The following is a 25,270-nucleotide window of genomic DNA, read 5'->3' as shown; positions in this document are numbered from 1 at the left end:
TACAAATAACTATGAAGATGGGAAGCATATGTGGCTGTATGGAAACTCAAAGCAGCTGGTGGAACAACTTAAGAGTAGAAAGATCAAAGTTACAGATATAACCAGTTAGATCAGAAAACTCCAGCAAAAGGACTAGTAGTAATAATGGACAATATACTGAACAAGGAAAAAAGACCGTGCTGTCACAGAAAAGACAAATGCTATGCTAGGTTGTGTTAATTGGAGCATCACGTATAATACAAGAAAGACAGTTTTTCCACTCTGTTTGATTCGGCTGAGCTTCATCCAGAGAGCTGCTTTTAGTTTGGGCTAACACATTTTTCAAAGGATACAGACAAATAAAACGGACTTAAGAGAAGGACATAAAAAATGATAAGAGATGTTGAAAATAAGGCTGAGGAGAAAAGCTTAAGAGGCTGTGATATGTTCAGGCTAGAGAAGAAAAACCAAAAGGGAGGCACAGCAACTCTTGATAATTGCATAAAGGGGTGTTACCTGGAGGAAAGGGACCAATTGTTCTCATTAGTCATTGGGGACAAAACAAGAAGGAATGGGCTTTAGATGCAACATAGATAACAGGGTTAAGTATTAAGAAAAACTTTACACTGCAGGAACAGTTAGGACGTGAAGCAAACCAACTAGAAGTTTTCCAGACTCACCTCCACTGCAGGATTGGAAGGCCAGACCTAATGTCGATCTATCAGCAAGGGTTTAAGTTTAATGAAATCAATCCTGACAAAATGAGGGAAGGAGAAAAAAAGACTGGGCTGAATGACCTGCATGGGGTATGTTTGCTGGTAATTAGCACTCTGATTCTCTGACCCTGTGCAGTACAATGAGAGGTTTATTTGTTATTGTGAAATTTTTTTCCCCTATCTGTAATGCCTGTCTTCATCTGAAAGAGAAAATGCAGACGTGTTTTCTAGACTTAAATTAATACTGATATGCATCTGCCTAATGCATTTAGAGGGGTGACCATGTTTCGCATCCTCAGAGCAGCCAGTGACTGGTGCGCATTTAGGTGTCAGCTGGGAACAGAAGTTTTCATATCTTCCAGACACAGGGTGACTCTTGGGTCTAAATAGTGTCTGATTGTGCCTGACACCTTTCTGCAGCCTGCTTCAGGCAAGGGTAGGATTTGTCTTTAAAGCCCTGTATTGCGTTTGCATGGCCAGGTTTTGGTAGAAGGGCTGGGAGGTGGCTATAAGGGTGGCTTCTGTGAGAAGCTGCCAGAAGCTTCCTCCATGTCCTGCAGAGCCAATACCAGCCGGCTCCAGGATGGATCCACTGTTGGCCAAGGCTGAGCCAATCAGGAATAAGAGTAACACATCTGTGATAACATATTTAGGAAGGAGAAAATAAGTTATTAGGCAGATGAAATTGCAGCCAGAGAAGAGCAGAGTGAGAACATGTGAACAACTCTGCAGACACCAAGGTCAGTGGACAAGGAGAAGGAGGAGGTGTTCCAGGCGCCAGAGCTAAGGTTCCCCTGCAGCCCGTGGTGCAGACCATGGTGAGGCAGCTGTGCCCCTGCAGCCCATGGAGGACCACGGGGATGCAGAGACACACCTGCAGCCTGTGGAGGAGACCCACATCAGAGCAGGTGGATGCCCGAAGGAGGCTGTGACCCTGCGGGGTGCCCAAGATGGAGCAGGGTCCTGGTGGGGACCTGCTGATGTGTGAAGAGAGGAGCCCACGCCAGAGTAGGTTTTTCTGGTAGGACTTGTGGCCCTGTGGGAGATCCATGCTGTAGCAGCCTGTGCCTAAAGGACTGCACCCTGTGGAAAAGTGACCCACATCACAGCAGTTCACAGAGCTGTTGCCTGTGAGGTGGACTTACACTGGAGTATTTCATGAAGGACTGTCTCCCATGGGAGGGACCCTATGCTGGATAAAGGGAAGGACTCCTCTCTCTGAGCAGCAACAGAAACAACCTGTCATTGAACTGACCATAACCCCATTCCCCATCCCTCTGTGCCACTGGGGGCGGAGGAGGTAGAACCTGGGAAGGAGGGATGGGTGGGGGGAAGGTATTTTTTAAGATTTATTTTACTTCTCATTCTCGTGTTCTGATTCTGTTAGTAATAAATTTAATATTCCCACTTTGTGCCTGTTTGGCCCATGATGGAGATCAGTGAGTGATCTCCCCCGGTCCTTATCTCAGCTCATGAACCCTATGTTATATTTTGTCTACTCTGTCCAGTTGCAGAGGGGAGTGATAGAGTGACTTTGGTGGGTGCCTGGTGTCCAGCAAGGGTCAACCCACTAAAGACCCTTTTGAGCCTTCACCTCCATACTTTCCATAAACTAGTAAAAGCACAGTTTATACACTAAACACACCCTTTCTCTGCTTGGAGCATGGCAAATGCTAAAGTAAATTTCTTTCAGGAACACAGATCCCCTAGCCCTATACTACCTGCTCAATCAGCACCATATATGTAACTTGGGCTGTTAAAACTCAAGATAAAAGCACTGTTCATCAGCATCTGTGAAATGAGCATTAGGACCAGTATCAAAATCCAGGACACTGGCTGTTTATATTAATGACAAACTTTTTCAATTACTCTAGAGCAATTCCCATGTATGAATGCAAATCAGATTAGTACTTAAGCCAAAATTCTGAGGTACCAATACACAATTAAACAGAAAGGGAAAGTGGGGTGTTTTTCTTTTCGTTGCCTACTGCACTGAAATACTAAGTGTCCTCAAACCACTGCTTAATGACATAGACTGGAAATGAAGTAGCTGAACGAACCCCCTATACGGACATGTTCTGCCAACAACCATTCCAGTGCCAGCAATAAATTCCCAGACTAAACAGTTTAAATTTGGCATTCTCATTTGTGATGCTGTGTTTATGCTACACTCAAGAGATTGATTCTCTAAATTCGAAGTATTCTAGCAAATGAATTATTAGAAATATGAAATTCTGGATGACAAACATATGTCTACAGTGAATTAATCTGATATTTGAATACTGTTCTTATGAAGAGAAATTTGTGGTTGTTTGAACAATAATACCTACATTCAAGGTCAGTCAGGTTTCCATTCTAATTCCTACTTTCAGGAGACTAAATACAAAGCTGACTGAGCCTGACAATCAGCTCTCAGATGAGACAAGATGCTTTTTTTAGTAACCAATGGAAATAATTTTTTTTGGAACCAAATCTTTGTGATTTTTTTTTTTCTAAATTTCACCTGATTTAAAAAAAGAAAATATTTCCCTTGTATAACTAAAAGTGTTTTGAATTTAAATTGGAATTTGTCAAAAGTCTAGCTCAGAGTAGTTTAGGTATTCCAACAAGGAAAAAGGAAGAACTATGCTTGAGAATGGACTGCAAAACAAAACAAACATAAAAAGCTTCATAAGCACTTTTAAATGTGGACTTAATATCCATGTGTAGCAGCTGGATTGACACAATGGACCCTAACGGCTCCTTCAGGTTCCTTTCATATTGTGTTATTCACTCTGCAGTCAGAGTACCAAAGACAACATTTTTAGGAAAAAGGCCTACATTTTTGCAAACAGCTGCATGTAGACAATGACACAGGCAATGTTATCATATGACTGTCACAGTAGAAAAGTGCTCTTGTTTAATGGAAATATTTAGTGTCCGGACATAAGGTCGTCCATGGGTAACATGGGATGCAAGTCAGAGCACTGTTTGGTCCAGGGCAGTGCAACCTTTAACTGACAGATTCCATAACCAAAAATAACGTAGCCTTGCCCTTTATTTTCTCACTTGCCAGTTTCCAAAGACCATTCAAATTTAAAAAACGTAGCTTACATAACTAAGCTCATTTTCTGTTAGAAATTATGAAAGATGTTTAGGATTTATTGAGTAGTTTTATCTGATTTATGAAAATCACTTTCGTCCACTCTTCTATTACAGGTGAGTGTACTGTACTGGGAATACTGAGCTAATGCCCTTGAGGAAGACCATGTGACTGCAATTATGTATGAATTAACATGTCACAAATTTGAAGCTTTGAGAGAAACACATTTCCCAGCTGCACATTTGTGACTTCTGAGTTTGTAAATGAAACACATGAAATAATGACTCGCTCTTCCTCTCTGTTCCTCTTATATACTGGTTAGTTTACTTGCTAGATATGTAAAGACAGGCACAAATACTTACGTAGATATTTATCATTCACAAGGAGTGTAAATTAAACATGCCATTACTTTATCAGCTATGATAATAAATGCTTGACACCAGACTGGATTTCTCTACAAGTGATGTTATCATTGTTTTTAATACATCGTTTGCCTTTAGAGATATAGAAATAATTTCTGAATGCTAATGCTGCTAAAAGACAACACAGTGCAGGAGTAAAACCCTGCAAATAAAGACTGAACTGCATTATAAAGCACAGGAATATGTGCTTAGTCAATGCTTTAACTTAATTTGTGCTCTGGGAGCTAAACAATAATTTGACTGATATTATTAGATACATACTTTTTTGGTTTGTCCTGAAAACTTAAAAGTCAAGCTGAAATCAAACTCAGATGTCTTAGTCGATAGCACAAACATAAAGGCAAGAAATAAATGTAGAATACATATGGTTTTGCGGTCAAATATAAACAAGTGTAGCAGATACACATACATATATATTTGTTAGCTGACTACGTAAATTGAGATGAAAGCCCATTTTCAAGCATGACCTGTGATAAACAAATGCATATAAATAAACAATAAACCAAGATAACACTAGAATAACATCAATTAAAACAATTACAACAACTTCTAGTCATCACGAAGTATTGTTTCAGTTCCATCTTAAAACATGAAAAGCTCTCGATTGTTCTTAAATCAACTGGTAACTGATTCCACATTTGTGGAGCCTTGAAACAAAAAGCTTTTTATCCCTATTTTGTATTCATTCTAGGGCATGGTAGTTCCACAGCATGAATAGAGTGTAATGTATAAGCTGCTCTAAAGGAAAGCAGCAGGTTGAAATAGTGGTCACTGATTGACACAGTACTCTAATTGTTATTTTATATCCATATTTTAAAAGTAAGACTTTGTAGGAGAAAAAAAAAATCATATCTAAAGTTGACACAACTGGCAAGTTGAAGTGAAATTCAGATTGATGGAATTTTACATAGCATTTGATATTATGCCAGATATACATTTGTAAGTACAGAAAAAAAACCCACAAAATCCCATAACTGAATATAATGTAGGAAAAAAGGCTTGGAATTCTGATAATCAGTCTGTGCTATTACCTAGAATACTTAAACTGCCTCTTCATGCCCATTTGAAGACAGTGGGGTATAGAGGAATTTAAAAGTGTTATACCTATGTGTTTGTCTGTGTATAAAATGTGCTTATTAGCTGTCTTTTTCTTTAAACATTCTTTTCTGTCCCTCAAAGCCATTTTTTTTCAGGTATTGATTTCCATGTTTTCCCTAGATAAGTCTTCAGGAGTCTGGAGAACTGCTAGGATTATGACAACAAAAGGGACAACAGATTGGAAGCTGTTTAATGACAGGAGGATGGGACATTTAAATAATACCCTTTAATTTTATTTTTTTCCCCCATACACACTTACAGGACTTAAAATCTTGACAAACACATAGAAAAAGGCTCAGTCAGCCCTTTGAGAAAGAGCTCTGAATACTGCCAGTTGCAAAGTTCCCTAAAAAGTCTTCATGAAAAGGAGGGGGTATCAAGATTTGATACTGTTAAAAATAAAACAAAGATAAGAGTGAGAAAGTTCAGTGGCTGTTGTTTTTTATAAATTACGAAGGCATTGTAAAGGATAGAGTAAAAAGAAGCATTTTTTACCCTTTTCCATACTTTTATAAAGGTCAGATTCAGGGGATTGCTGCGCTTCCACTGAACCCCCCAAAAAGAATACTCTGAGAATAGAAAAAAGAAGGGTGGCATGCCTAGAAAGACGAGATGTCTGTGTGAGAAAGGCGTTTTAGAAAAGAGCCTGTCGCCCACAAAGTACTGCAGCTTAAAGTACTGCAGCTTAAAGTACTCAAAGCTGCATCTGAGGCAAGCCATGGCTCCTGCAAACAGACAGAAGGGGAGGCCTGTGTTGTACCCTCCAGTGTCCATGTTGTTGGTACCCATCCCTGGGGAGGGCAGGATATCACCTGCTCACCCTTTCACAAGCTTGTGAATGAATCATGCCTTGGCCACAGCACTGCCACAATTTGTTACCACTCAGCATCAGCCACTTCCCTTGTGTGAACAGAGGAACAGTGCAGAAATGGTACTTTTACAGAGAGGGAACTGATGGGATGGAGGAAAAATGTCTATGTGTGTGGATTCATGACCCTGGTCCTGCAAATCTGCTGGACCACAGCCTTGCAAATGGAGTAAGAGGACAGTAGGTCACACTTAATACTTTTGCAGAGATAGCTCACTTTCCAATCACTCTGAGCCCTACCTCCCATGCTGCCGTCTGCCACAATGCCCTTTTATTCTAGTTTCTTACTAAGGATGAGGATTTTGAAATCTAACGCCATGTCTGTCCAAGAGGTGAACCATGCTATTTTTAGCTTCCCAGCACCTGCAAAGGCACAGAATGAAGCTGCCCTGGAAAGCAAGCAGTTTGGTCAGCCAAGCTGCCTGCAGTTGCTAACAGAGTCCTGTTTTATCCTCACTGTTACACACTTACACAAAAATCTTGTGTTTTCCTCTGTGAATTGAAAAAATTTTCCAGAGGGAAAAACAAAACACCAAGATCAAAAACTTGGACCCAGTGAAAGCAAAGGGACCAGTCTGCATCCTGATTCTCACCCTAAATATCAGGGAAGGTTTTTATAGTGGATCTACCTATCATTCGTAGTCTGATATTTAAATCTTGCAGAAGACGAAGGACTTAAAAATAAAGAAAAAGAGATATATTTTGTTTTGTTCATTCTTCTGGAGCAAACAAATATGAAATATGTATGCATCGAATTATGCAGTGAAGTAATAATTGTAGTAATAAAAACAATGATTGGGTTTAGGTTCAGACACATCATGATGAGAATATAGTGCTACAGTTAGATTCTGACTAGTGAGAACTGATCTAGTGAGAACTCTGATCAGAATTGAGTCTTTCTCAGAATCACTGTAGGGAGTGTAGAAAAATAAAAATTATCTGAGTTTAGAAAGGACAGACGGAAAAGTAAAAGATTAATATTACAGTCTCATGGAAATAGAAGGGTGTCTGTGAGTGAAATAATGATATTCAGTCTGCAAGTTCTGTAGATTGTCAACACCAAAGCATTGCAAGGGAGAATTCTGTTTATTGGAACGTACACTTAATCTGATTATATTATCCCTTAGTATTTGGATAGTCCTGGAGTCCTAAAGTCCAACAAACCAAAATAAAAGTAAATGAAATTAGAAGCAAAAAATCATTTGGAGAAAAGTTACACAGTAGGAGAAAATTGGCAAAAAATAGGTCAACTTTTGAGCTTGGCATACATAACCACAGTTATTTACCTTTCAGCTGTGCACCTTCATGAAGATCCACTTTTCTGAAATCTGGATTCAGAGAAACGGTCTGACTCAGTACCAGTACCTCACCTAATGGGTTACCAATTACAAGAGACTCTTTTGCTGTAACATGATAACCGTATGTTAACTCCACTGGAAACTAGAATAGCGCTGCAGAAAGCTTGAGCTACTGCTGAGGCATTATAACTTTACAACATGGTTGGTCAATAACTTATCTCCAATGGGTCTCAGAAATGGCAGCTGTAACTGTCTCTGGTTCTGTAACTTTAGTGTCTTTATTGTTCACACAGTTCCTTCCCTAGCATAATCCTATGATTGCTGATAGGAACCAAATACTCTTGTCTGAGTATATCTAGTAGTTTTGACTTTAATTAAACACAGTGTATCTTCACAATGGAAGAAGGTAAAAAGGTAAGAAGAATTCTCCAAACTTTAAATTGTTTCTTTCTACTCATACAATGGGAAACAAGAATATGTCTTTTTTGCTGAAAAACTGTGTTTTTTTTTTGTTGTTTGTTTTTTTGGGTGGGTTTTTTTTGTGTTTTTTTTTTTTTTTTTTTTTGTTTTTTTTTTTTTTTTTTTTTTTTTAAAGAAGCTACTTCTGATACAGCAATCACATTTTACATTAATTAACCCAGAAATCACTACAAGAGAAATCTTTTTTTCAGTAACTGCACTCCAACCTTGAAATTTCAGCCAAATTCTTTAGTTAAGATATTCCAAAGACAAATAATAAATCTTTTTTAAATCTCATAGCAGGAAAGGTTTTGTTCAGAAGCAAATGAAATTTTAAGAAAGGGCACTTGGGCACTTGTAGACATGAAAGTAAGCCAAGAAGAGTCCTTATGTGACTGCCATGGTCAGTCAAAAAAGGTTGAATTCCTGTCTTAGATGAAATCATGATTTTCTGTATGAAGTGCCTAGTTTCTGTGAAAGAAGAGAGTGAAGTTATCTACTTCCCAAAACAAGAAGGGACTAGTGACTGAACAGCAGCCAGGAAAATCTGGGACCAGAAACCCAGGCAAAGTAATAGCTAGAAGCAGTTGTGAGAGAACCTCTGAAACCCATATATAATCTGAGAGGGTATAAAGGATGCCTATACTGAAGATGCAGGAGGGAGGAGAGGACTATAGAGTCTTGATATCTTCTAGCAACATGGCATTGAGGTAGAAAGAATCAGCTTAATGTAAGACAGCTGAGGTGGAAATAGGGTCAAAGCTGTTCACCTAGTGCAGTCAGACGTTTGCTGGGTAATCTCAGTTAGGCTGAGTGATCTGAAGCATGGAATAGGGTCCCAAGCATTTTAAGGATTCCCCAAAGTCACAGAACATCCACTTCTTTGCCTAATTTTAAGTACTTGAAAGACAAGTATAGGTTAGGAGAACAATTATTCAAAACTCCCTATAGAAGAGAAACACATTTCCTAAGAGTAAATTCTATACTAGATAGGTTAACCTTATTTCAAGAGAAATTAATATCTCTGTTATTGGTTATAGAGCAAGTTGAGGGAAACTAAGAGTCAGCACATCTGTGATATGCATGGATATTATATTTTGGCCTTTGTAAAGAAGAGAAAGTTTAGTGACATTGGAAGTTTCTAAGAAGAAAAAGTTCATGATTCTAAATTTTGGAAGAAGAAGGTGTTTTTGCAACTACTTTATGGAATGAAAGTGGTGACACTTTGGTGAACCTAGATGGAAATAGAATGAGTTAGCAAGGAAAGTGGAGCAAAAGAGCTTTTGGTCAATGATTTCATCAGGGTAGAAACCAGTGAGTGAAGCATATAAGGAGGACTAGGATTCAGGCACTCCAGGCAGCTCCTTATCTTGCTATAATGCTGACAATGAAATCATGAGGGCAGAGGGGCAGAAGAATTTGACATAACAACAACAATAAGAATCTGGTAAAGGAACTAACTCCTCTTGTTCATCCACTTTCAGGTTAAGGCTTTTTTTTTTTATGATTTTTTTTGTTCTTTGTGTTTGTTGTTGTTTTGTTTTGGGTTTTTTTGTTTGTTTCTTTTTTCTTTTTTTAATGTTTGCTGCCATTCATAGTGCATACAGACAGATCAGGCTTAAACAGATTATTTGACTGATATTTTTCAATTTAACTGCCAAATAACTTGCTATGGAAGATAATGGCTTGCTTGAAAAACTGCTTTTTCAGGCCTCCAACAGGAGCTCCAGTGAAATTGAGAGAGGTCAAAAGAAGTCAGCTGCCATTTTCACTCCCATTTTTTATGGAAATGGGCAACAGATTGGCGAAGACATTGCAAAGGCTCTAAAGCAATCACTCTTTCAATTTGTCCAATATTAGTTTCAATAAGAACCGAGAACAGAAACAATTGCCAACAGCCCCTACTCGATTTGTTAAGACTCACTCTTGTCCACTTCAAATCACCTTTGACATTTACGAGCTCAACTTGGCAAACATCATTTGAGTATTATTATTTTATCTGATGCCTCTATTATGCCAGTGTCTAGATACCATCATGCTAAAAGCTATAGATAGGTATCAAGAACGCCATTGTTTCTTATGTCTCCACTTCGTGAAAAATGAGGAAGTTTTTATTATTGTATACAGACCCAATACCTTCAGTGTTACCCATGCGAGACATAGTAGTTTGTAAAAATTTATGTGTATATATTCAATTTGGAAAAAAGGAGATCTAATTGGCAGACATTTATACTAACACTAGCATACTGATAGCAAATTAGCTTTTCCCTGCACCTACATTCTCCTATGCAGAAAACATCTTTGTAGAACTCATAAGGTATAACAAGCAAATAAAGGCTAATAGAGATAATAATATTTAAATAAATGTAAGTTTTTACTCTTTGCAGCAGTCAACAGGTTGCATGCACTCACCTCTGCAGTCACAGGAAGAGGAAGAAAAATAAACCCATGCCAAAGAAGATAATGATGGTATTGACAAATATTCCTAAGACACAAATGCTCAGTGTGATTTACTCAGTATGAATCTGGTGCATGGAATTTAGGCATTGGAATAAAATATCTGTCTGGGTCAGACTTTGAGATAGTGTCCAAGAAAGACAGAGAGAAAATAATATCAGTGTAGGATGGGTGGTGTTTTGTAACTTGTGCAGATTCTTACAGAAAAGATGCCACTTTGTCTGAAGCCAAAATTCTACATTCCATTCTGCCCACGATATCCTGTAATGCTGAAATTCTGAGACTGTCAAAGAAAAGTGAAATTCTTTGGAACACAAATGATGGAAGAGTGGAATGGGCAATGCTGAGGACTACATTTATAGAGACCTGAATGGCTATGTGGGTTTAGTAACATACACTGTGTCTGCAATGAATTCTTTGTAGGAATACAGAGAGAGCCAGGATGGTTTTTGCCATGTGGGACCCTATGTAGATTATGGCACTTCTTGTCCTAAATAAAATTTAAGAAGAAGAAATAAATGCAAGGAAGGAAAGTTAGTATTTGCCTGAGAATTTGCACATAGCTATTGGAGAATAATAATGTTTTTGGGAATGCTCCCAAAGTTTTTCCTGAGAGAAAAACTTGATGATAAGGGAGTTAAGGTGGGCTGAGAAAAATTTCTATAGTATTTATAAGGAAATTCTGTTTGTAGCTCCTTTTTTAAAGTCTTACCTGCCCTATAAGTATCTAGTAACAATAAGCTTCAGGCATTATGGAAATGCACACTTGGAATTATTTTAACATAAGTTCTTTCTTGTGTGTTTGAAAAAATATTTAATATATTATTAAAATACTGCCATGTAAAGAGTAAATACATATGAAATCTGCAGAATTAATAGTAAAAAAAAGAGGTGAAGAGCTTTCCCCCCTTTTTGACTCAGGTAAAGAATAACACATGCTCTAAAGAATAAACCATCAAATATTCTTTATACGTAAGCCTTCTCTCATAGGTTGCAAGTAAGCTACAAAAATTTCTATTGACTGCACTGTGGATGGATCAGCGCCACTGAAACCTTGATATTTGCTCCCACTTTCCATTTACTTTTCACTTGTGACTTTAAAATATAAGTGACAATGAAGCATTGTCTCTCTGGTATATAAATGGGAGCTTATTTCCTGCATTTACTCTGTTTTTCTTAGGGGAAAGGGGATTTACAGTTAATAACAAACGCCGTTCCACATTTGGATTATTCCTGTGTACAGTAAAAACTCCTTGAATTTCAAATAATGCCAATTTCCATCTCAGCTGGAGAGGCAGTGGGGACTCTGGTGTGTGCTTTTTATCTCAGAACTGTAAGTGCTGCGGTAAAGGACTTGACCACAAATAATCCCACGTGTCACCAAGGCCAGTGATAAGCAGATGCTTGCGGAAAGGCCCTTGCCCCCTAATCTTCACAGACCTGCCACTCCGCACTGAGACAGGCTCCGTGGCAGGTGAGTTGCAGGGATCGGTTCAAGGCACAGTGGGTGCAGCTGCCCTGGTCTTCGCTCCCTTGGCAGTTCTGTGCACAAGTAGCATGGAAATGTCCACCACCCTCGCTCGATTGCTACCACTAATGGGTGGGCATATGGAGAATGATTTAACTGATTACCACGTCTGTCTCTAACAGTATTTTGTGAGTTGGCAGCAACGTGCAAAAGAAGGAGCCCAACAGACAATATTAAACCTACATCCCAACATTACATAACTAAAATCTTCATAAGAAGGGAGAGACAAATAAATAGAAACAATAAATAGACAATAAATAGAAATGCAATAATTTTGCATTTTTTTTTAAAGAATACATTTCTTATAAAAGCTTTTTTTTAATAAAGGAAAATGAACAAGAAGTTTATATTGAAATTCCAGTAAAAAAATCTGTTTAAAACTATGACAAACTCAGACAGCAGCAGAGGTATTGTTTAGTTTATCTGCTATTATATTACCTCTATTTAATAGCTTTGCCAGTTTTTTTCTGGGACATCCGTTATTAGAGTATACTAATATACGTTTAATCCTAGTACAATTAATTACATATTCCTTTAAACCAGTATCTTATTCTCTGCCAACAGAATTAAACCTAATGAAATATATCAATATTGAAGACTCAAATGATGGAAGTAACTTTTCCTACAAAATAATTACAACCAGTAAAGATCACATGGCTAATATTACAGTGGCAATATGTTAGAGTGGGAACAGCACGGTAGTGATGTTCAAACAGGAGCCCAGCACCCCTCAACACTGGAAGCACTAATAATTTCAGCTGGAACAATTGACAATGGGGAAATGAATCATTCCCTTTGACAAGAACAAAACCATATTAAAATGTAATAGTTTATTAAACAACTGACTTCAGAAGTTAAATTACTAAATTGTATCTCCATGGGTTTTAAGAAGTACTGTCTGATCACAATAATGGATTGCCTACAAACTTTTATCTTAGCCATCGCCTCCAGAGTTGCTGTATTTAATTATTTAAACATTGTATTAATGAAACATGTTATACTGGTAAGAAAACTACTTTTATCACAGCACATGAAAGAAAAAAAATATAATGTGTGGTTTACACTGTACAACTGCATTTGCATCCCCATTGCAAATAGCAAAAAACATCCTTTCCCTGATCCTCTCTTTCCAGCTGCTCTGCAGAACTAATTTAATGGCTGCCATTGTTCTTGATTCTGACTTGATTAAAAAAAGAAAGAAAAAGAAAAAAAAAGAATAGAAACCATTTAAAACCATTTTGGTGCACCTGTTGTGCTGCGTTATGACCCACTGTGATTTCAATTTATGTCACATGAGAACATGCCACTGGAGCACCAGCTTGCATCATGTGCAAAAACCCTAGCAGTGCTGGAAATTGATGTCATATCACATTTTACAATGCATATCTATGCATATAATGCATAGAAACAAGAGGCCTAAATTAAGATAAAGAAAAAGAAAAAAAGAAAACAGGCATGGCACAAATGAGGTTAGACAGAATCATTCTGATTTGTACTTGTGTCCTTTAGAGGCTGGAAACCTCTGCTGCAGAATGAAGATCTCTTGAACTATTAAGAACCTAGCAGCAATAGCAGATTGTCAACTTTTTTTGGTGGATCAGCTACAAGAGGGAAGCAAGACACATACTTAATTGGGTTTCAAGTGTTTGCTGACATTAGAGAGATACTGTAAATCAAGAAAATTTGGAAAAGTTCCATGTTCTAGACAGGGGTAGAATCTAGAGATGGATGCTTCTGCTTATCTCTGCTCGGAGTTGAAGCCTCTCCCTCAGGTTCTTTTCTGGTTCTGCCTTCTCCAGCTATTATCCTGTCTTCCTCCTTGACCAACTGTCCCAAGAGGGATAAAAGAATTTGGCAAAGTGCTCTGGAGCACACGAAAGACCAAAACTTAGGTACTTAAATGGAAAATGCAGAAATGAACAAAATATTAATCATATGAGCTTACAGTTAAGCGCCTTTGAGAGCCCTTAAGAAGAGAGATTTGGCTTGGAAATCTGCACTATGAACACACTCATTGAATAATCATGTTTTGTGGAAGGAGAATTCTAACACACTGCAAAATCCTGTACAATCCAGTAATGCTTTTTCTTCTCACAAGGCACAAGAAAAAACATGCCTTTGCAAAGCACATTTTGCAGACCTGCAGCCTCTTCACTGGCAAAATGATGGCACTAATATTTCTATTCCTTACAGTCGTGTTGCAAATGCTAATGATTACCAAGTTCTGCAAGAACTGCTTGGAGAGCATTTAAAATGCTAAAAATGCTAAAAAGCCATTCCTTAATGGCCTAAACAGTGTGTAAAAAAATCTAACTTCTATTAGGTGGCAACCATTTACAGCCAGAAGAGCAGATGCGCTGTGGATTAAACCAAAGAAAAGACCCCTTTATTAGGGAAGAAAGAACAAAATAACGATCTGAGTTCTGCTTGTAACCAGTGACACTACCAGTGATGTACTATGTCTACTTTTGACCACTGTCCTTAAAAACAGATGTGGACTATTTGGAGAGTAGAGGTCCGAAGAGAATGAGAATGATCAGAAAACAAGATCTGTGAATGAAAGGTGAGGGTATCATAGTTATTCTGTCTGAAAGTCTGAGAGAGAGTCTGAGAGAAGTCTGAGAGAGAAATGATAGCAGCTGAGAGATATGTAAGAGAAAGAGAATAATCTGTATGACAAGCCCAAAGTGGATAGGACAAGAAATAATAGCTTTGAGTCACAGCAAGAGGGATTTGGGTTAGACATTAAGAAAAAAATTGTAACGTTAAGGAAAGTTAAGCACTGAAGAAGAACACTCAGCTCACCTGAGGAGACTGTGGGATCTCCACTGCTGGGCGACTTCAAGAACAAATCGTGCAGATATCTTTCAGGCACATTCAAGGTTCTGCCATTTATATGGACTACTGATGGAGAGAGTTCTGTTTCCTGTGTTTCTAAGTTGTACTGTGTAATATGCACAGATAGTGAGAAATGGTTTGTTTGTGTGAGAGCTACAGAGACCAGCTGCTTAATGTGTAGAAGCCATTAATGAAAAGCAAATTTAATGGATCTTCCAAAATATTCACCTTCCTTTCAGTGTGGGAAGGTGACAGCCTATTGCTAAAGGAATCCTGCTCTACTGACAGGAAGAGATCTACAACATTAATTCTCCCTGGAAATTTCCTTCTATGAAGTAGCCAAGCCTACAGGATGACTTTTCCAGGATTGTTCTCCTACTTACAAGCGTCTACTGGGAAGTAGCTTACTGCACATTGAATAGATGGTAGATGGGTTGTAATGCTGGTGAACTTGTGCTCCAGGAGTACAGGAAGGAACTCGAATCCTCAGAGGAAGGGTTCTATTGTGCTATGACAGACAAGTTATTGAGAGTCTGCACTGAGGTCTACTTTCTGGCTTGAAAGACAAATAGCACTTTGAATTCTTCTTCAGAGTGAAGCAGAGACTACAGGGCTGGAAAATGGCCAAGAGAAAGGAACTCTGCAGGGAAAGCATGCCTTATGGAAGACTCATACTTAGCCAGGATTTCTACTTAGCTTTAGTGCCCTGCACCTGCCACATGGCATGGCTCACATATTTTAGTTTCTCTCTTTCAATGAATAAGCCTAGGTTAGAGGAACAGTTTCAATCAAGAGTCACCTGCTCCTCATAAGAAAATTGTGGTTTGTCTGGCAGATCAGAGAAGTCAGGCTACCATGACTTTTGGGGGTATGTGGTCCATGTATGGTGTAACCAGTGGGTCTAGGATCACTGGGTCTACAGCTCATGTGCTATACAGATACCCTCTCCATGGGTAGTGGCTGTTTATCCAGGATTTCTGTACAGTAGCTCATTGCTCTAACTGAATCATGAATGCCTGGAACTACTGAGCAAATTATTAGTGTCCATGAGATTTGCTTAGAACAGGAAAATAAGACACAGCAGTTTTTTTTGCAGGTCTATGGTAGTACTGAATTTGATTTTTTTAAATGGATAGTGGCTGTTCACAGAACTACCAAAGGTAGCCTTGCGCACTGTGGAAAGAAAACCTAAGCAAAAATGTAGTGTAGCATCAGTGAAAACTAACATGTATAAATAAATCTAGAGTTGAGAGACTGGTGAGGGCCTGTAGAGGATTAGGAGAGAGCAAGTAATTTGATGATAGTATCATAAGGGATGTTCCTATTGTCTCACCTGAAGGTGGAATACAACTAGAGAGTCAGAGGAACTATGAAGATATGGGAAATCTGCATCCCTACTCAAGGAAGCAAGTCCTGCACTAGGGCTGCACACAAAACTGACAACCTTTCCAGAATCTTGATTAGGAAGGTGCATTTATTGCAATAATAAATTCGGGAACCCCTCCGTGTTAAGAGCATCTTGCTTTCTGATGTGCTTTTGGAATCTCAGAGAACAAACTGACATGAGATCCAATCTATCCAAATGAAGTAACGAGTGTTGTTTCCATGGGCCCAGTGCTGTAACCACACCCATGCTCTTAGCAGAACCACACAAGGACTCTTCTCTTTCATCTTGCTTCTTTATTGCACACTTCTTAGAGTAGTCAAACGAAGATGAGAAGGACCCACAGAAAATGCATGAGTGATATAGAGAAGAGGTGAAATTCAGACAGGTGTTTATGAAGCTCTGGTTCAAGTGGATCTTCAAATACTCGTGTTTGGTAGAACTGCAGCCCTTAGGCAGTGGCTGGAAAGAAGGCAGTATAACCTTTGGTGCAAAGCTGGTGCAAAGACTCCACAAAATTTTGTCCTCTTGATCATATGAGAAATTGGAGCAAAAAGTTTCCCTTCACTAGCTTTCTTTCTTTTTAACCCGCATAATCAATTCTGTATCCCAAGGAGTTTTGCCTCTGCTTTGTCTTGGGAGCTTTCTTATGACTGTTTCTCTCATTTCCTCCTATTCTCCCGGTCTGTTTCCTCTTTCACTGAAGCAGAAATCAGTTCTAAACAACCTATAACCCCTGATTTTCCCACTAGAAAACCCCACACTGCATTTATCATGGGCTGTGGTTGCATATTTGGGGACAGGGTTTACTTGAATGCTTTTTGATATAACGTGTTGGAAGGGCAGGGTTTTAGAAGACTAGAGTCCTGTTTGTCAGTGCACCACAACACTGCTTGGGGCCTCTGGTGGTCTAGTGGTTAAGGTGCAGGACTCTCACTGCTGTGACCCGGGTTCGATTCCCGGCCCCCCGGGCAGATGGAGCTCGTCAGCCCTGTGTGGCAATCCATCTAAGAGAAGGTCACTCTAAACAAACCTAGTTCTGAGACCCTCACTGCCACTGTCCGAGTTTCACTCGGCCCCGGCAGATGAACCTCAGGATTAAAGGGTGGGCTCAGTTCAGCGCACGCTGTGTCTCACCTAAAAAATCCACTGCGCAGGCTCGAAGGGTCAATGACCTTTCCCAAATCTTCGCTCGCGAAGACTGGCCATTATTACAACACTGCTGCTTGAGCCATGACTACAAGAGGAGTCACCCAGCAATGAGATTTTGAGGCTGGATTATTGACAGTTGCCTATAAAGCATTTTGTTCTTTATGTTCCAGGGAGTACATAGCACTTTGGGTATCTGTTGACGGCCAGTCCTTCATTTGGGAGAGCGGAGGTGTGATATTACACTTCTGCTTTATCCAACTTGTCCTCCAAGTGGTAAACATGTGTGTGGGGGTATGCACATATGCAAAGAAACCTTAAAATAATTTATGAAGGAATTAAAAAATCCAGGATGCCATAATCTTATTTACTGAAGAAAAAAAAGAAAGAAACCAAAAAGCCCCTCCCACATATGAACAATAAACAGTACTGCACTTCAAAATACACCTGGGAAGAAGGAAACCTTACTGGACTTAAATACACTAACAAACTTACACTGCCACGAAACAGTGTATTTGAGGACTTCAGTCAGAGCAGCTATTCAGTGTTCTCCTGTTTTGTGAACATATTATGATACGAGAAAGCATTTGTAAATCCTGATATAAGAATGTACCATGAGTTACACTCCACCCAATATATTAAACCTATAACGTACAACATGTCTGAGTGTTAGGAAATTAGGTGCAATTTTGCCTCTGTTATTGAAGGTGAGGAAGTATTCATCCTCCTCTTTCCCTACCTTTGTCCTGACCCCTTCAGATCTCCCATGTCTCAGAGGTCCCCACAGCTCTCTCTACTTTCAATTACCTTTATTCAACCAATTCCAGCAATGCTAACCCAAAACCAAAACACATCAGCCAAATTAGAATGGTGTTAAAATTGAGTGGAATTAGATGGATTTTAAGGTTTAAAACACAGATTTCTCTTTGTGCTAGCAAGTAATATTTATGGCCAAGAAAGCTTTAAAATCCCTTTCTCAAGTTGGTTGATCTACATTTACTGCCTGGACATACGGTTTTGGATTGGAGTAGGGTGAGAGTTGATGTGGGTAAGTTGTGAAGCAAAATATTTTTCCTTATTGAAATTATTTGAGAGAGGTAGCTAAAGAGTATTATACTCATACCATAAAAAAGAGGAGTTGACAATATATAGTACTTAACAGCATTACAGTATGGTACAGATATCGCACTGGGAGAAGAATATTTCTTAATGAAGACTTACTGTTGCCTTTGAAACTGGAAAGTAAATTGACGAATTTATCTCATAGCATTCAAATATCGGATACAAAATAATCTTAAAATATCACCATAATGTCATTCTTCCTATATTTTCTAAGAAGGCCTGTTCCCTGAATTGTCTACAAACTGCCCTTTTAACCCTTTAACATAAATATTCCCCCCAAATTCTCTAAGGTAATATGTAGAGAAAAGTACTTATTAAAATAACATTGCAAGCCTGGCTAGAACTGATAAAACCAAGAAATTCGCAGCTAAGACTGAAACTCCATCTTTGAGACACTCCATTGTGCTTTGTTGCATTTTAATAAGTGTTCATCTGACCCTCTGCCAGTTAATTATGGGGATCTTCAGAATTTTGTTCTGGCCCCCTTGCTCTTCAGTACTGATGTGCTCCTTTCACTCCTATTTTTAGGGACCTTAAGGTGAGTTATCATTGTTAACCTGCTAACATCCAGATCTATTTTGACCTTTTAGATATCCTACTAAGATAGCTTTTAGTCTTTTTGTCTTACCACCCTAAAGTGCAAATTTGGACCTTAATGGAATCTCTTAAGAAAAAAAAAAAAAAAAGAGAGAGAGAGTGAGAGAGAAGAATCACAAAAAATCAGATCCCTTCTCTCCCCACCAACTTGCTAAAAAGTAGTTCCAAATTTTCAGTTCCATTAGATGAAAATCTGTTTATCATTTACAGTATGGCCAACAGAATTGAGATAGTGGTGGATCTTATTTAACCATATCCTTTGGGTCTTGGTTTTTGTTTCCTTGTTTGTTATTTAGGTTTTTTATCCCCTTTTGAAATTGCTTATTTTGCTTTACTTTGGATTTCCTATGTGAAATAAGAAGAGGCTGTGACGATGCTGTAAATCTTCCTATGGCACTACTTATCTTGTTCCAATTTTAAGGTGCAAGAATCCCCTTTTATCACCTCCACAGAGGTAAGAACAATACATGTATCTAGGAAAATTTTAATTCAGGGGAGAGAGAAAGAAAAAAACCCAACCCAACCAACCAAAAAAACCTGTGGAAGAAAATGTTTCCCAGTACCTCCTGACTTCCTGTAGCTGCTCTTTGCATCAAGATTTTGTGGGTTACTCCTGAAAAAGACATGGATTGGAGAATTAATTAATTTCCTCCAAAATGTAGCCTGTCACCAATGAGGAAACATTACTCTGCTTGGTAAAGCAAAGGAACCTCTTAAGGGGACAGAACTAAACCTAGACATCATTAAAGAATAACAAAAAATTCTGATTATTTGGAGGTTCCTGGATACAATGATGATAGAGACAGAATTTTGAAATGCTGTAGACAAACACTGATATTGTCATTCTTGTTTGAAACACTCCTCTGAATCTTCTGAGATTCATCCATCACTGGAAAAATTTAATGCACACTATTTTACTAGTGGAATTTTCCTATTGAATGTAAATTATTCCAAAATTTATTTTCAGAATGTTTCATTCTTGCCTTTGTCAGACAGCTGGTAGAGGAAAAGGGTTTCAAAAATAAAGAAAATTGTATGCAATGAATAACCAATTGCAGTAGACACTAGGACATTAAATGTATTTTTATTGTGAGGACATAATGCTGCTATAACCTAACCTTCTCCACCCCCATAGGGTAAAGAACACTTAATGAGAGAGAAGATGCTTTTACTAATCTGTAGTCAATTTCTGTGTTATATAAGATTCATCAGACATTCACTAGTAATTTCTTCTCTTTATCCCTTATTTCAGAGACAAAAATACTTTTTCAACCTTTGATAAGAAAAGACTGATAAACAGTTAACTAATACACATTGTCTGGGGTTTTTTCATATAATCAATAAGATCTTGACACAGTTACATTCCCTGTTATGTGGGAAGCCAACATGTTTTTTTTTTTTTTAGAAAATCTTTAAAGATGTGCATTACCAGTACTTCAAACTTCTTCTGTTTTTTGAGGATCTGTCAAACTGTATTTCTCAGAAGCAGTTTTCCTGGGTGTAGCTTTTTTCTGATAAAGTCAACTCTATGGCAGAAATCCCGCTGGATGATTAGAGAGACCCTGAGATTAGCTCAGTTGATTAGAGCCTGATGCTAATGATGCCAACCTTGTGGGTTCAATCCCTGTTATGGGCCATTCATTTAAGAGTTGGGTTTTATGATCCTTGTGGTTCCCTTCTAACTCAGAATATTCTGTGATACAAATAATATGATTTTCTGTTCATTTTTTTCCCTACAGTTTCCAAAGTGCCTTCTTTCCCTACTCAGGAAATATTAGATTTCCTAGTAGCTGCTGGGCTGAGCTCTTTGGTTTTGCCTCTACTCCTAAACAAAGTTAATACTAGCTTGTTGTCTCTGCTTTTTTAGCTTTGGTCCAAAGTTCATTTTCTGTTTACATTCAGACATTTGATCAGCTAGTTAGATGGTTTTATTACATTTTTATTTAAAACAATAATTATAGGAAGAATACCTTCTTATAGCAGAGAATATCTCATTAAAGCTGAGAAAGCCCCTGCTTTGGTAATTTTTTGAAAAAGAAAGGCAACTTTCTGAAATCCTAAAACATTATCAAATGAAGGGTTAAGTGATGGCATTGATTTTTATAGCATATTGTTGCTTCAGTGAACTTGCACAGTAAGTCTATGATTAACTTTTCTCTTAAATAAAAATCTAAATTTGATTTTTTGCTTTTTTATTTCTAAGGAGATTGGGTAAAAATATCCCAAACCAAAGTAATTCTACTCCTCACCCCTTTAGGGCTGTGAACACAGTGGGTTCCTATGCTCATTCTTGCTGACAGGATGTTACTGCTTTCCTTTGATATATAACTTTATAGTATCTGCTGCTAGTCAATTGCCCTTTAATACTTAATTTTATAGTATCTTCTACCAGTTTTTTAGACCTTTTTTATTGGTGTTGGTCAAATCAGGTGTATAAAGCAAGAACATCAGCATGAGAAGTTTGAGTTGAATGAGAATGAGTCGTCCATTAATTCTGATGGTAGGTTCCAAGTCCAGTGTTATGACAGATTTCTGACACCTTTTTCCATAGGTTTGTTAGCTAGTTTGTCCTGGCTTGCCCAAAGGGATACTGCCAAATCTTTAGGCCCTGATCCTGCAGCCAAATCTTCATGTTCGGGATCCTTTTGAACTCAGCAAGTTTTTAAGCAGATTTTAACTTTAGATGAACATGAATTTGTTCCAGGAGACAATCAGCTGTGTAGCTGCTGAGAAATTCAGATAGTTACAGATCAGGAAATGCACTGATCATGCAGGTTTTTGTCTTCTATATGGTCACAGTAGCAGCATCTGCTCTTGTGATGTTGGTGGGCCACAGGGACCCTGGTGTCTGTGTCCTCCGTCTCTCTCTCTTTCTGGATCTGTACATACACACTTATACATGCATACATATATATAGTAGCATACTGTGACTAATTTACATGCAGGTATACATATATACTTGTCTCCTGAGTGTGTTTATCTAGTTTCCAATTTGCTATATATTCTCCATTTGAGATGATCTGTTTTCTCCATAGGATTCTGGGCATGGATATGACTTATCTCAATCACACCACCTCATTCAGGTAAAGTAAAAAAAGTGAGAGAAAAAGTGAAAGAATAGAGAGTTATTAAATCGTTTGCATTAAAACATAAACACATAAGTAAATATGCTACATGCCAAAGTATCTTAGGGGGTTTTTTGTGCGTTTTTGTTTGGTTGGTTTTTTTGTTTTGGTTTGCTATTTTTTTTTTTTTTTGGTTTTCAGTTACAGTGTGCTGGAGGTATCTGAATTGGGATTTTGGATCTGATTAATTTCTTAAATACACAAATATAAATAAGGAGGAACACTGAGAAGTCCACTGAGGAAAGCCTTATAAGTCTATCAAAAAATGAAGCCTTTGTTTCTGGACTTTGGACTAATATTTTTATAGTTTTCTTTCTGTGGAAGTGACAAATGCAAAACTGACTTCCAAAACTCGCTCACTTCTTTTACTTATCCAGACTACGACTCTAAGATACAGCTCTAATAAACCTATCTAAAAAAGGAACTCTGATCTCCTAGGAGCACCAGAATAAAGTTTGCAGTGATTCCTGGTTACATACAATAGTTGTGTAATTAATAAAAAAGTATCCAGAACAGTTAGCACATTCTGGAGCCAAGATTATTTTACTTTACCATAATGAACATCATTCTGTTAAAGGATAGTTCATCCCTGTAAATAAAGGCACAAAACTTCTGTTAATTTCCTTGAGTATTTCATATTAAAAATATTCCAAGTGATATGTGTCACCATTTATTTAATCTATTTTTTTCAATGCAATCATCGACTTAATATAAAATACTCTTTATGCAACAAAAAACTTGCCAAGATTGAGTTCAGACGTAAACAAAATATACTGTCACAAAATACTCAGTTTTGTTTCTCTTAAAACAGGTGTTTAATTGTTAAAGTGAAATGATGGTAAATGTAAAATTGGAACTCAATTTTATAAACTCTGTTTAAAATGCAGAGTCGGTAACTTGGACAACATCTCAATGATACGTGAGGGGTGAAGCAGGAGGATTAGAGATACTGAGCAAAACCCCATAGAACTGATAATTTTCCCCACTGTATCCTTTTAAAAAGCTGCAGTTCTGGTTTCTTATAAATTTAGCCTCTTTATAATTTTCTTACTGCCTCAAATTTCTTAAAGAAAATGTGACATCACTACAGATAGCTTCTTTAAAGTGTTCTTAAACTACATTTTACTTTGTAAATATCTTTGAGTAACAGAAATGCAAGACTAGATCCTGCCATGAGCAGGAAATCCTGCTGGAGTTTACCAAGGTGAAACTAAAATTTGGCCTACCTTCCTTTATAGGGGGGTCAATGAGTCATCTTATTTTTACCTCTCTTTTTCTCCAAACTTTGGTGGGATGAGCCTTTGCTCCCCAAACAACTTTTTTTTTTTAATTAAGGAAGATGGAGAGAAAGTGAATTTTCAGGTCACAAAACTCTGCTATGCAAAGATCTACATGTTTATGCCAAGGACCTTCACCCCTGGCCATCTCAGAGAGTCAGAAACTGATGAAAGTTGTGGAGTTGAAGTAATATATAAAAGCTGGGAACAGAACTTGCTAAATTGAGCAGAGTGTTATAATTGACCACCTACATTCCATCAGACTTTGCTGAATAACCTGCTGTTACTAATATCACCTACCACAAAGGCATACTGCACACAATGATAATAATTTTGTGTTTATAAATCACCATGAAAATATACATTTCCATATGACATCAGTGCTCTATAAAATGTGCTATTGTGTGTTTTGTTTTGTTTTAAGAATTGAATTTTTCTTTGGAGTTATAATTGTAGTCCACCTTCCTGGGAAAACAGGACATTGTCCATATTAAAACACGCGGCAAACAAAATTAAAATTTGCTCTTTGTCTGAGATAAATTTTATGCTAACTTTATTTCATATAAAAGCTCTTTTTCCCTAAAAGAATATTCACAGACAAGGGATATCACAGCTTTATCAGATAAATACACTTTTAAGGAGTAAGTTTGCATCGTAAGGAGTCTTTCAGAGGTCCTGCTGCCCTGTACAAAAGATGTTCCAGAGGCTAAAAGTGAGGTCATTCCCCACTGTCAACACCTCCTCCAAAGCATGGGACAGTAGCAGCAAGGAGAATGCTGTACACCCTCTCCTGCAATGGAAACTGGCTTTAAGATCGATACTAATATTTAGAGAAAGAAATATTTACTGATATTCCCCATGCCAAACACTGCAGCTGTAACTACAAAGCACGTGAAGATGTCAAAGCAGCTAGACCCCTTCCTAAAAGTGTGTTTATTTATTTTTTTTATCTTCTAACACGTGACTGCTTTTCTGCTTAAACAGCTCTAAAGGGCTATGAAAACTGAAGTCCTTCAAAGCTGTTTAATGTTTCCTCAGATTCACAAGACAATTCTGCATTACAGATCTCCTAGCAAAATCTCTGAAGCATTGCAAGCGATACTCACATAATTTTCCATTAAGTCGGTATTTGTGTATTCAACACCTAGAAATTAAGGAAAGTGAATGTGGACAGGGAAGGGAAAAAACAAAGGCGAAGGGGGAAGGGCCAGGGGGAGAAGGGGAAAAAAAAAATAGAGAAACCCTGCCCTGAAACAGCCATGCAGCTATTAAACATATGCCAAAGTAAACAATAGTGTGAGGGTCTGCCATAGCTTTGCCCTGCAGGTAGACGGCAGGCGGCACAGAAGGAAAGCAAATGGCAAGGAAAAGAGAAAGATGGTACAGGATGTGGATGAGATGCCGAGCCCTGAGAGCATGAACGGCCTGATTGTGATCCTCAAGTCACACTATCAGCCATGCAAAACAGGACATACCTTTCTGGCTTGCTGGTTCTGTCGGCTGAAACAAAGCAGTCCCATTCTCAGCAGGAGGCCAAATCAAAATGAAATTTTATTTAGTCTGCACTATCCCCAGATTGGGTTTCAGAATGACTGCTTTAGGAGATAGCATGGATGTGGCTGATGCATGCTTTGCATATGAAACTGCAATAGAGGGGGAAAAAAAAAATCTACATAATCAAAAAAATCTGTGCCGTGTGGATGGCAAAAACCCCTGGACGTTAGTGAAGCAGCTACAATGGATGTTTTAAAAAATGACCTTCCTGAAAAAAATGCACGTTTGTGCTCTGCAATGCTATTTTCCATAAATATATATTAGATCATTTTGCATGTAATTATTCAGAAGCTGCCCTGAGAGACTGAAATATCAAA

At 38.1% G+C, this 25,270-nt stretch overlaps 1 long non-coding RNA gene across 1 annotated transcript in view; it reads right to left on the bottom strand.

The window, feature by feature from the left end:
• Positions 1 to 25,031, bottom strand: part of LOC108498505 — a 31,610-nt gene extending 6,579 nt beyond the window's left edge. Inside the window, exon 1 of the long non-coding RNA XR_001875189.1 lies at positions 24,875 to 25,031. This is a non-coding gene — a long non-coding RNA (uncharacterized LOC108498505). The remainder of the gene's footprint in view (positions 1 to 24,874) is intronic.
• Positions 25,032 to 25,270: the final 239 nt, after the last annotated feature.

The sequence above is a fragment of the Lepidothrix coronata genome, unplaced genomic scaffold, assembly GCF_001604755.1.
Source record: "Lepidothrix coronata isolate B3197 unplaced genomic scaffold, Lepidothrix_coronata-1.0 Scaffold60, whole genome shotgun sequence".
Classification (NCBI taxonomy): Eukaryota; Metazoa; Chordata; class Aves; order Passeriformes; family Pipridae; genus Lepidothrix; species Lepidothrix coronata.
Note: the sequence above shows the minus strand (reverse complement) of the source record. Positions and strands in the feature narration are given on the sequence as shown.